This window comes from Zingiber officinale, chromosome 9B, assembly GCF_018446385.1.
Source record: "Zingiber officinale cultivar Zhangliang chromosome 9B, Zo_v1.1, whole genome shotgun sequence".
Classification (NCBI taxonomy): domain Eukaryota; kingdom Viridiplantae; phylum Streptophyta; class Magnoliopsida; order Zingiberales; family Zingiberaceae; genus Zingiber; species Zingiber officinale.
In genome coordinates this window covers 16,737,115-16,750,958 of record NC_056003.1, presented here as the reverse complement: position 1 = coordinate 16,750,958, position 13,844 = coordinate 16,737,115, and positions in this window count along the sequence as shown.

The window sequence follows — 13,844 nt, the reverse complement described above, 5'->3', positions numbered from 1 at the left end:
AGCAGTTACTGTAGCAGTCGACTACTGAAAATAGCAGTCGACTGGTGTTGTCGACTGGTGCAGTTGACCGGGCAGTTGACTGGGAGCAAATAGAATGTTTCTATTCGCTCGGTTTACGTGGAGCAGTTGACTGCTAGTTTTGGCAGTCGATTGGTATCGAGCCGTTGGGATGTAACAGTCAAATTTTCACAGAGGGCAGTGGACTACTAGTTTTAGCAGTCGATTGGTAGGCGGGGGGTTTCAACCCGCGGCCTATATAACCAAGGCTTGGAAGCTTAGTTATCCCTGACGAAATTAGTGGTGGAAAACCCTAATTAGTAGTCTACTTGTTTTCAAGTGTTTGTGAGTGTTGTGGTGAGGTTTCTCCACCCATAAGGAGCTACTTGAGATAGCCGGAGTTTACCGAGGGCTAATCCACCGACGGATCGGGAACGTCCACCTTACGGACAGTCGTGGAGTAGGAGCCCTAATCTCCGAACCACGTTAAACGAACGTGTTAGTGGTTTGCATTTCCTTTCTTAGTTTTAGTCTTTACCTTATTTGTTTTGTTTATTTTTCGCTGCGCAAGCTAACCTTATAGGAAGCGAGTATTTGGGGGTGTCGTCTATCCAACCCCTCTTCAAGCCGGCCACCGATCCCCTCACAGCCTCCACCTCTAGGATTGAGGGGGAGCATGGACCATCATTGCTTGATCAAGAAAAAGTCTCTACATCCAAATCAAAAGAATCAAGTGCCTCCCCTACATGTGAAGGTATAAAGGTTTCAATTATTAATAATAAAAATTATATCATATACTTTGAGTGTAGGGAAAAAGGGAATTACAAGAGTAAGTTCCCTAAATTGGCCAAGAATAAGGGTCAAATGGCACCAAAGGGCAAGGAGAAGCTCAAGGAGACCGTCCCCGCAACGAAGAAGAGCAAGGAGCATATTATGTGCTTCTTGTGCAAGCAAAAAGGACATTATCGAAGTCCTAAGGGGAAGAAACCGGCCAAGCCTAAGGGAGGAAGCACAAGTCGAGGGGGAGCTTCCAAGGTAAAACCCAAGGTATCATTTTTTGAGTCTATCCCTCTAAATCATGCTAAAAAGCATGCTAATTCTAACCTATATCATTTTAATGCTATTTATCATAAACATAGGAGACATGATAGCATTAATGAAAATCATGTGGCTTTTCATGCTAAGACTACCACGTCCAGGATTAGGAAGGTATATAAAAATTTAGGCAATAACTCTAAGGACCGTAGTTATAGGCCTAGAAATAAAAATACTCAAGGATAAAATGAAAAACCAAAATCTAGGGATTTATGGAAAGAAAATCAAGTCTTAAGGTCAAGACTTAATAAAATGGAAAAGACCCTAAAAAGGATGGAATATATCCTAAAAGGGCAAAATGAGCATAACCTAGGTCTAGGAATACAAAAGTCATTCAATGGTCATAGAGGTTTGGGATACAAACCTAAGGCTAAGAAGGATGTGACTTCTTACCATAGGGTTCCATATAGCTATGGAACCAACTCTAGGTCTAAGGGTCAAGTCAAGGATACAAGAGAAGTTATCCCTAGGAGTATTTTTGTAACGACAAATGTGACTAAGACTTCTAAGAAGTCTAAGAAGGTCACAAGGGAAGCAATCCCTAGAGTTGATTTAGAGGAGGTGACCAAGGCTTCTAAGAAGCCTAGGAAGGTCATTAGGAAGGTAACTAGGGAGGTTATCCCTAGTGAGTACCTAGAGCATCCAAGGAGCACCAATAGATTTTGGATTCCTAGGATCATTTTCTCTACCCCTAGATGGGTTAGAGAGTGTCAACTCTATCTGGAAGGGTGGTTAACCCAACTTTAATAAAGTTGATACTTGAAGGCATTTTCAAGGTTTTTGTTAACCTTTGAAAATATAAAGGATTAATTGTTTACTCTTTGGAAGAGTAAAATATGTCAAATTTGAGGAATTGGACTTAATTTAAAATTGGCGCATTTGAGAAAAGAATAAGAAATGGGAAGTTGGGATTTTGGTATTTTCTTAGGAAGTTAAAGGCAAGTTAGGCCTTAATTTAAAAATGATTACTCTTTGAAAGAGTAAAGTGTGCCAAACCTTGAGGAATTATGCTTACTTTTAAATTGGCACAATTAATCAAGAGGTAAAGAAATGCCAACTTAGATTTTGGCATTTTCTTGAAGTAAAAGGTAGGCAATCTAGGATTTAATTTTAAGTTAGCTAAGGATTAAGGATACTTAGATAGATAATCTAGGTACTTTATTTAAGCTAAATTACCATACTTTGTTCGCTCATCATATGTCATGACATCATATTTTGCATTCATACTTTATTATGAAAAATATAAAAATATCTTGTCATGTCATACATACATCATGTAGTTATAGTAAATTTTCTTTTGAAAATTATTTATTTTAATGTATGTCGTAACTCACCATGCATTATTTTTAATTCCTTACAATTAAGGATAATGACATTTACTAGCAAGCAACATCCTAGGTGGACGTTCATAATCCAAAATGTCTAGATAGATATGCATGATCCCTAATTTAGGGCAAAACTAAACTTTACATCTCACAAAGAACTATAAGGTGACTTGTATGTGTTTTAGTACACATTAAATATAAGTGAGATATTAGGATGATCAACAAAACTCAATATGCTGATTTAGTGCATTCTTTTTGAGTTTTAGGGTCATCAAAACACATAGTTATGTATTTTCAAATCATTGGGAAAGCTAATGTACAAGTCATGTGCATTGAGCCCAAAGAACATGGTTGGAAATTAGTTTTTAAAATACTTTTGAAAAACCTTGGTGAAGGTTATATTTTGATAGTAATCATCATTGAATAGTTAGTCACAAACTTAGAAGAAACATTGAAGTTTTTGCAAGTTTCTAATTTTGTGTCAATCTTTGAAAATATAAAGTATTTTCTTAGAAAACTATTTTTCTATGATAGTATATACCCTAAATAATGTCTACAATGATTTTCATGATTTTTAGACTTTTTTGAAATTTTTTGGGAGTTTCTAAATTTCCCTGAAATTTAATTTCAGGAAATCAGAGCCCCAATCGATCAGTCAATCGATTGGGAGGCCTCAATCGATCGGGCGATCAATTGAGAATGCTTTTTCCGTGCACAGAATGTCACAAAATCGATCAACCAATCGATTGGCCTTGACTGGATCGATCGGGCGATCGATTCAAAGGGAGTTTCTGCGAACAGAAACTCGCGGAATCGATTAGGCGATCGATTGAAATGGTTTCAATCGATTGAGTCACAACTTCAATCGATTAAGGAAGTTATTTTCAACTGTAAATGTCTGATTTCAATTTTTTTTTAAACCATTTTTAGCCTCTTTAACCGCTCCTAACCCCTTGAAACTCATTTGTATACACTAAGGGGGGGTTTTCATAGTGAAACAAGGATGGAATGGTTAAGGAAGACTAAGTTGAAGTTTAGGTTGAGGTTTGCATTTAAATTTTGATATTTGAACCTCAAAACTTCAAATTTTTGGGTTTTCTAAAGGTTTAGGAATTCTAAATCATTGTTGGTGCAATGACAGATCTTTGAAGGATGTCTTTAGGGGAGTCACTCGCTAATGACATGGAAATTATTTTCCGAAACCATACAAGGTGGTATATCCTTCTCTTGAAAAATGCTCAAGGATGAGAATTGGATACAAACGAAGGGTATGAGACCTTCATTGTTTTGTGAAGAGGTTAATACTCAAGGGTGAGCATTGGAGATAATGAAGGGTATGAGACCTTCATTGTGGTGTTGTGAACAACGAGTGAAGTTGTGAACAACGGTGAGTAACTCTTCAGGAGAGAGTTCTTTTTTATGTATGTCAATAGGGGGAGAATGTAGGATTTAAGTTAGGCCTTCATTTCCTAAAGAAGTAGTTTGCCCTCTAGGAAAGGGGGAGAATGAAGGAAACCCTCATTCATACTTTGGCATGAAATGAAATTGAGGCTATAGGATTAGCCTAATTTAAAGATATTGTCAAACATCAAAAGGGGGAGATTCTTGGTGCAATATCCTTTTGGTCAAGGTTTACCTGGTTGACTAAACTTGAGTTGGCTTAAGTTTGAGTCTTGATGTTTAGGTTTTGATGTTTGACAATACATGGAGATTGAAGATGCAATCGTCTATTTGGGGAGATTGTTGATACAATTCCCCTCTGGTCAAGGTTGACCAATTAGATGCGAAGAAAAGTCAAGTAGGTCAAAGGGTTGACTAGATACTTGACTAGGAAAGTCTTAACTGAAGGTTAGACAGTTGGAAATCTTAGTGAGTGAAGTCAGGTGAAAAACCTAGTGAGTAAAGCTAAACAGATGGAAAGACCTAGTGAGTGAAGCTAGACAATTGGAAATCCTGGTGAGTGAAGCCAGGTGAAAGACCTAGTGAGTGAAGCCAGACAAATGGAAAGACCTGGTGAGTGAAGCTAGGTGAAAGTCCAGGTGAGTGAAGACGGGCAATGGGAAAGTCCTGATGAGTGAAGCTAAGCGGGTGAAAGTCCCGGTGAGTGAAGCCGGGCAATGACAAAAATCCTGGTGAGTGAAGCCAGGTGAAAACCCTAGTGAGTGAAGCTAGGTGAAAGTCTTGGTGAGTAAAGCCAGACATATGGGAAGTCTCGGTGAGTGAAGTCGGACAGTGGAAAGACTTGGTAAGTGAAGCCAGGAACGTGGAAATCTAGGTGGATCAAGGTTGACCGGACACCTAGTGTTTGGAAGTCCAAGTAAGTCAAAGTGTTGACTGGATACTTGGCACAAGGAAATCCAGATGGATCAAGGATGACCAGACATCTAGTGGAAGGAAGTCCAAGTGGGTCATGAAGGACCAGACACTTGGCACGAGACGGTAAGTCCAAAGTGGGTCATGGTTGATCAGACATTTGGCACGAGGAGAAAAGTCCAAGTGGGTCAAAGGGATTGATCGGACACTTGATGAAGAAGTTCTAGAAGGTCAAGGTTGACCGGATGCTAGCCATAATATTCCAACAGGTCACGGTTGACCGAATGTTGGAATTGGAGACCTTGGACTTGGTTTTAGGCAAGTCAAAGGTGGTTCAATCGATCAACCGATCGATTGAACTAAAGTCCAATTGATCAGTTGATCGATTGGAGGTGCGCTCCGAAGAAAGATGGCTTAATCGATCGGTCGATCGATTGGAAGCTTATGTCGTGCACACTGAAGCTTTCCGAATCGATCAGCCGATCGATTGGGAACCTCCAATCGATCGACCGATCGATCAGGGACAAGCTGAAATTCTTGCGCGATCGCGAGAAAGTCTGAATCGATTGGTTGATCGATTCAGGCTATTTTTAGAGAGCACAAAGGCGCTCTGAATCGATCAACCGATCAATTCAAAGTCTCCCCAATCGATTGAGAGTCATTCAATCGATTGGGATCTGACCGTTGCGTAAGTTATAGCCGTTGTCGAGCATCTTCCTCCATAGATTTTCATCTCCGCTCTGAGCGATTCTTCTCCACCGAGCTTAGTAACACACGCCAGTTCTTGAAGGGTCTTGGTGAGAAGTGCAGTTGTATTCCCAAGCATCAAGAGGCATTCCCAAACAAGAAGAGAGCATGAGTGTTGTAAACCTTGTAAGGCTTGTGTTTGTATTTCTTCTTATTTTATATTGTATGCGTGTGTGAGTCTTGTACGAGGTTTCTCCACCTTCGGTAGTTACTAAGAATGAGTATTTTCTTAGTGGAGAGTGCTCGCGTGTATGAACCCTTGGATTAGTCATCTCTTCTTGAGGTGGATACCAAGTAAATCTACATTGTTAGCATTGGAGCTTGCTTTGAGTGTTTTCTGCTGCATATCATCACCAAGAAACAAGCTACGAGAAGCGCAACGAGCTATTCACCCCCCCCCCCTCTCTAGAACATTTTGACCCTAACACTCTGCTCACTTATAACTAGCCCAAACGGTGTGAGAGTCTCTGACACTTTGCACGAGGGCTTTGCTCACATATAACCTACTGGATGCTCGGGAGTCTTTGACACCTTTAGCGCGAGGGCTTTGCTTATAACTTGGCTAGCTGCTTGGGAGTCTTTGACACTTTGCGCAAGGGCTTTGCTCGCTTATAACACGGTCAAGCGGCATGTGAGTCTTTGACACTTAGCGCGAAGGCTTTTTCTCGCTTATAACACGATCGAGCTACGTGTGAGTCGGGGGCACTTGGCAATTTTTCTTTTAAATTCTCCTGCATTAATTGAACAACTACTTTTACAATTTACATGCATTCAATTGCACACTTACTACCCGGCCCGATAGGGCTATAGATGGTTTTCCCTCTAAGGTCGGTCTATATTCCTTCCATTTTCATCTTGCAGGTAGTAAGTGTTGGTGCAATTTGTACTAACGGTCTAACTCAGGTTTTAATGAATGACAAGTGAGTTAAGTTAGGTCTTTATATGATTTAATTACTGTACCAAGTGTGCAGGAGTTAACGGGTCTGAAGGATCTAACACCAAACTGAAATCCAGCTAGATCTGAGGACCTGATAGTTGGTGTGAAACCCAGATAAGTCAAAGGGCCGGCTTGATATTTGACAGGGAATCCAGTTGGGTCTACGAGACCTGACAATCGGTAGAAGTACAGTTGGGTCTGCGAACGTGACAACTGGCATGAAGACCTGATGGGTCAAGAGGTTAGTCGACAGACTACAAGTTGGTAAGTTAGGTAAGTCACTAGAGGAAAGTGACTCAATGAGGATGCGTTCCGATTGAGGGACAGTAAGCGTCGGTCCAGTTTAGGTCCATTTTAGATCCCTAAACTAAGACCTTGACTATTTCCTAATCCAGGGGGGACAGGAGCTAATTATTATTACTCATTATTATTGTATTAACACTTATCTTGTAGGTTATTTTTTGATTTATTGGACTAACGCATTTTGTAGAGCAAGAAGAATACAAAAGGCCTCGGGTGAGCAGTACCTAAGGCGCCTTCAAGCATTAGAAGGGGTCTTGGCACTGTTCATAGAAGGCGTCTTCTACAGGATAAAATTTTGATCTCTTCAGCTATAAGGATTAGCTTCTTTTGGGATCAAGTTTTACACGTTAGAGGTGCCTTTAACCTATGGAAGGTGTCTTTCATAGCCTTTATTGTTAGGACCAAAAGTAGCTAGAGGGGGGGGTGAATAGCTCGTCGCGTTCGCTTGTTGCTCGGCGTTGCTTGTTTCTTCAAAGATGTGCAGCGGAAATACAAAGAAACAATCACACAACGCTAACACGGTTGGTTTACTTGGTATCCACCTCACAAGAGGTGACTAATCCAAGGATCCACACCAACACACACACCCTCCACTAATAAAACTCTCCTTTATGGTAACTACCAAGGGCGGAGAAGCCCTACAAGACTCAATACAAGAAGAGAGGGAAAGGATACAAGAAATACAAGCTTACAAGCTTACAATGAGTATAAACCCTAACCCTAGCTTCCCTTCTTGGCTTTGATCCGCCTCTTGACTTGGAGAACTTCCAAGATCCTTCAAGAACTGGCGATCTAAGCTTTTTGAGTGCTGTGGAGGAGCTGGCGAGAGATCTGGAGTGAATCGGAGAAGAGCTACCGAAGGAATCGTGCGCCTGCGGCCTTTATCGACGCCAACGGTCGGATCCCGATCGATTCGAATATTCCCAATCGATCGGGGAGGCTTTGGATCGATCCACGGATCGATCCAGAGCGCCTGGATCGATCCACGGATCGATCCAGCGCTTATCGCGCGAAGCAGCATCGTCCCGATCGATTCATCGATCGATTGAGACATCTGGATCGATCCACGGATCGATCCACTGATCGATCTAGAGCCTGGATCGATCCACTGATCGATCCAACACTTGGTTTTTGCCCAAAACCAAGTTCCAAGCCTCTCAGACCAACATCCGGTCAACCTTGACCTGTTGGTACATCATGCCTAGCATCGATTCACTGATCGATTGAGACATCTGGATCGATCCACGGATCGATCCAGAGACTCTCTGTTCGCTAGAAAAGGCCTGGATCGATCCAGATCCTGGATCGATCCACTGATCGATCCAACACTTGGTTTTTGCCCAAAACCAAGTTCCAAGCCTCTCAGACCAACATCCGGTCAACCTTGACCTGTTGGTACATCATGCCTAGCATCTAGTCACTCCTTTGACCTGCTAGGACTTCCCACCAAGTGTCTGGTCAATCTCTTTGACCCACTTGGACTTTTCTATTTATGCCAAGTATCTGGTCACTCCCTTGACCTACTTGGACTTCCATCAGATGTCTGGTCAATCCCTTTGACCTAACTGTATTTCCTCGTGCCAAGTATCCAGTCAATCCTTTGACCTACTTGGACTTCCCAACACCAGATGTCCGATCATCCTTGATCCATCTGGATTTTCCCTTGCCTGGCTTCACTCACCAGGACTTTCACCTAGCTTCACTCACTAGGGTTTTCCATCTGCCTAGCTTCACTCACTAGGTCTTTCACCTGGCTTCACTCACCAGGACTTTCACCTAGCTTCACTCACTAGGGTTTTCCATCTGCCTAGCTTCACTCACTAGGACTTTCCTTCTGCCTGGCTTCACTCACCAGGACTTCCATTCTACCTAACATCCCAGTTAGGACTTCCCAGTCAAGCATCCGGTCAACCTTGACCTACTTGACTCATCTTCAATCAATTTCTTATTGTCAAACATCTAAACTCAAACCAAGACTCAGCTTGGTCAACCAGGTCAACCTTGACCTGAGGGATGTTGCACCAACATTTATAAGAGCATATCGATCAAGTTTCAAAAAACAACTCATACACAAGCTTCTACACGTCCGATTGAGGTATCGACTACTCCGGCTTCCTGCTGTGACTTTGCTACAACACTGGTACACCCGTCTACCTCTGAGAAACCATACAAACACTGAGCTTGAACTGACCGACTCCGAAAAAAAGTGTTTGGTAACTTTGAATTCTGTACTTAATTATTGCAAAAAGGACAAGTGTAGTGTGTTACACTTGTTTCGACTTTCTTTTGTACACTATTCCCTTTTCCGGTTGTTCCAAAAGAGGTATTTTAGTGGATTAACCATCGATAGGTCCGCGGGACCTAGGTCTTGGAGTAGGAGTCGTCGAAGGCTCCAAACCAAGTAAAATTGACCATGTCTGTCTTTGTCTCCTTACTTGTTTTTTTTAATTTCTATGTTTTTTCGCTGCATACTTTGTTTTTAAAATAAAAAAGAACAAGTTTTTCAAAACTACATGATTCACCCCTCCTCTCACGTGTGACTCAATCCAACAGTAAGACCTTGAGTTGAGCTTCTGTATCACTTTATACTATCCTCCACATGGGGCCTCCAGCTTGCTAACGTCACTGACCGGCTTGACTCTTTTCCATACTAAGTCACTGACCTAGAATGATATGGGAATCACCCTCCAATTATAGTTCTACTTCATCCTTTGCTGATACGTCATTAGCCGAACAGTTGCTTTATCTCTAATTTCATATATCAAGTCTAATTCCATATGACACTGCTCAGGATTGTCATCTCGTATAGTTGTCTCCCATCGAACTCCACCCCTATTTCGACCACACCACCGCTTCTCCTCTATATACTAAGTGAAATGGAGTTATACCAGTGACTTCTCGCGGAGTGGTGCGGTACGCTCACAGTATACTAGGAAGTTCGTCGATCCAGCTTCCTCCGAGTTGATCGAGCCGAGTTCTGAGTTCTCTGAGGATTTCTTTATTAGTGACTTCTGCCTGCCCATTGTCTTGAGGGTAGGCTACTGAAGTGAAGGCCTATAGAATACAATAGTTGGCACATCACTCTTTAAGCCTCTGTCCTTGAAATTATCTTCCGTTGTCAGAGACGAGCTTGCGAGGAACGCTGAACTGGCACACAATATTCTGCCATAAGAATTTGATAATCATTTGTTTGGTTATATTAGCAAGTGGTTCGGCCTCCACCCATTTAGAAAAATAGTCCATAGCTATGAGCAGAAATTTTCTCTGATCGATTGTCATAAGGAAAAGTCTAATGATATCCATGCTCCACTGGTCGAATGGGCAAGAGACAATAGAGGCTTTTAACTCTTTGGTAGGTCGGTGTGGTGTGTTCTGATACTTTTGACAAGATCATAAATTTGTCACCGTTTGGGCGGCATCAGATTGCAAGGTAGGCTAAAAATATCCAGCCAATAAGATTTTACGAGCTAGTGAATGGCCGCCTGGATGACTACCACAAGAACCTTGGTGTACTTCCTGCAAGATATATTGACTGTCCTCTGGTCTGATGCATTTGAACAATGACCTCGAGAAAGCTCTCTTATACAAGTGATCTCCTATTAATGTGAACCGTCCAACTCTCATTTTAATTAACCGAGCTCCTGGTCGGCAAGCACGTTGCCCGATCAGAGGAACTCAATCAAAGGTGTTCTCCAATCACTTGAGGCTCCTATTTTAGATATTCTATCAATATGAGCTACCAATATTACCTTCTCAATCGGCTTATCCAACACTACAGGGCTTAAACAACTTGCTAGCTTGGCTAGCGCGTCCGCATATTGATTGTCCGCATGGGGGATCTTTTGTACGATCACCTTTGGAATCCTGCCTTTAATTTTTTTGTAAGCTTCAACATATAATATCAGTCTAGAATTATTTATTTCGAAAGTACTTGAGAGTTGTTGAGCCGCCAATTGGGAATCCGAGTGGATAAGAACCCTTGTGGCTCCTACATGCTGAGATGCTTGTAGACCGATGATAAGAGTTCTGTATTCTACTTCATTATTTGTAGTCTGGCAGTCCAGCCTAACGGATAGCTACATCCCGTCTTCTCGTGGTGATATTAAGAGTATTCTTACTTTGCTACCCTGCCGGGTGGATGACTCGTCCACATATATTTTCCAAGTTGTCACTGGCTCGACGTTCTGTATTTTTGTCAAAAAATCGACTAAGGCTTGCACCTTAATCACCGATCTAAGCTGGTACTGTATATTGAATTTGCTCAACTCTGTAGTCCACTTGATTAGCCGCCCGGACACCTCCGGGTTTAGGAGGACCCTCCCTAGTGTATTGTTATTCAAGACAATTGTAAGGTGCAAGAGAAAATAAGAGCGTAACCTTTGAGCGATCGGGACCAGCCCGTATGCCAACTTTTTAAGACAAGTGTAGCGGCATTCGACATCTTTCAATAAGTGGCTCAAAAAGTACACCGGTTGTTGCTTAGCACCGTTCTATCAAACCAATGTCGATCCAACCGCTTGCTCTGTGGATGACAAGTACATCCAGAGTGGCTAGGTAGCGATGGACTTTGCCAGTATAGGTAAAGAAGTTAAATAATTCTTGAGTTCCTCCAGCGCTTTGTCACATTCCACGTCCCATTAAAACTTAGTAGCTCGGCATATAATTTTGAAGAATAGATGGCTCCGATCGAACGATTTGGAAATGAATCTGGATAAGGCTATAATTCGTCCAGTCAGTCGCTGAGCTTTCTTCAAATTGTGCGAAGGGGGCATGTCTTGGAGTGTCTTCACTTTGCTTGGATTTGCTAGGATTCCCCACTCGATTATGATGTAACTGAGGAATCATCCACTTCTTGCTCCGAACAAACACTTGCTAGGGTTGAGCTTGACTCCATACTTCCTCAGCGTCAAGCATGTCTCCTCTATATCGGCACAAGGTCACCAGCTTGGAGGGATTTTATCAATATGTCATTGACATATAGCTCCATATTTCTGTCGATCTGCCTTCGAAACACCTTGTTCATCAATCTTTGATAGGTGGCCCCAATGTTCTTTAGCCTGAACGACATGACATTGTAGACGAAGGTCCCATTTGTCGTAATAAAGCTGACATTTTCTTGATCTTCCTTGGTGAGTGGAACCTGATGGTAGCCCTGATACGCATCCAACATGCATATCAGCTCACAGCCTGCTATAGAGTCCGTCATCTGATCAATGCGTGGCAAAGGGAAGTAGTCCTTCGTGCAGGCTTTGTTCGGATCTCGAAAGTTGATGCAGATTCATCATTTGTTACCAGGCTTGGAGACCAACACCACATTGGCAAGCCAACTTGGTAACTATACTTCACAGATGTACCCGCCCTCTAGTCGCTTCTCCACCTCCATTCGGATAATCTGGTTCTGTTCCGAGCTAAAATCCCTCTTCTTCTGCTTCAATGACCTGGCGTCTAGTTAAACATATAGCTCGTGCTGTGCTATCATTGATGAGATACCCGAGAGCTCATGAGTTGTCCACGTGAACACATCATGATTTTACGTTAGACAGACAACCAGTTTGGCCTTCTTTTCCATGATCAAATCGGCCGTGATAAAGGTTGTGACCTCCGGTCTGCTAGGATGCACTTGAACTTCCTCTTTCTCTTTATAGACCAGCATGGAAGGCTCCTCCAGAATTGCATTTACCTCCTGTCGTTAGGCCTTTTGAGTGGCTCATGACTCCGTCTTCACCATTTCCACGTAGTACTAGCGTGCTACTAGCTGGTCACCCTTAACCTCGCCGACCAAGTTATCCACAAGAAACTTGATCCTTTTGCAGAACATGGAGACAATCGCTCGAAACTCATTAAGCATCAATTGGACAAATATAACATTATTGTCGTGTGTCCACTACAATGAAATTTGTCGTCCTCGTCCTTTTGAGTGGCTCTTCTCCAAGTGATATGGCCAGTAGAACCTGGCTGATCGGTAATACATCATTGCTTGTGAAGCCATATAATGTCGTTGTCATGGGTTGAAGCTCGCTCCGATCAATCTGAAGTTGATCAAACGCCTTCTTGAATATAATGTTCAACGAGTTACCTGTATCTACAAAAGTACGATGAATATTATAGTAAACATTTATTGCCTTGATAATCAAGGCGTCATCATAAGGGACTTCTACTCCCTCCAAATCTTATGGATCAAAACTGATATCTGGTCCCTCTGCTCTCTCTTTGCTGCATCCGACAACATGGATTTCCAATCGTCGGGCATGTGACTTCCGGGCCCGGTTGGAATCACCGTCCGCCGAGCCTCCGGCGATCATGTCGATGTCATCCCGAGCAACATTATTGTGATTCTCTTCTTCCTAGGCTGATGGGCATGACTGCTCGGTAGATGCCTGGGTAGGCCTTTAGTAATCTCTTCACTGGGGTTGTGAACTGTGATTGGTATTGTTCAATCGCCGGCCTACGTTCCTCATGTTGTCCGCTCGATCTACGGTGATGGTGGCGATCAGGAGATGGAGATCGACGGTGGAAATTTAGAGGACTCAGTTAGCGTGGCTTTGATTTGAGATGGTAGAAATCTCTCATATTATGAGTTGTCGAGCGATGATAAGAGCAGAAAAGCAGAGTCCACTGTCAGGGATTGGTAAATTTTGATCGCTCTGCCTCCACATGTTAGATTGCATGGGCTCGGGCTCCTGATGTTGCTGAGTTGCGCCTGCTCGGGGCCCCTTTGTTGGTGGGTGTAGGACGCTCGGTGCTCTAGGACGACTGCCGACTCGAGAATCACTTCCTTCTTCTGAGCTAATTGAGCCTCCTCGACATTGATGTACTTAGTGGCCCACCCGAGCAGATGATCGAAGTCTCTCGGAGGCTTATGAATGAGTGAGGGAAAGAAGTTACCATCTATAAATCCTTGGGAAAAGGAACTTACCAAGATCTTTGAGGTGGCCAATGGGGCGTCTATGGCCACTTGGTTAAATCTCTTAATATAGGCCCGCAATGCTTCTTTGGGCCCTTGTTTGACCGCAAACATGTTCACGTTTGTCTTCCGATAGCAACGGCTGCTAGCAAAATGATGTTGGAAAGTCATTCAAAAGTCTTTAAAGTTGCAAATGGATCTAATCAGCAAGCATTTGAACCAT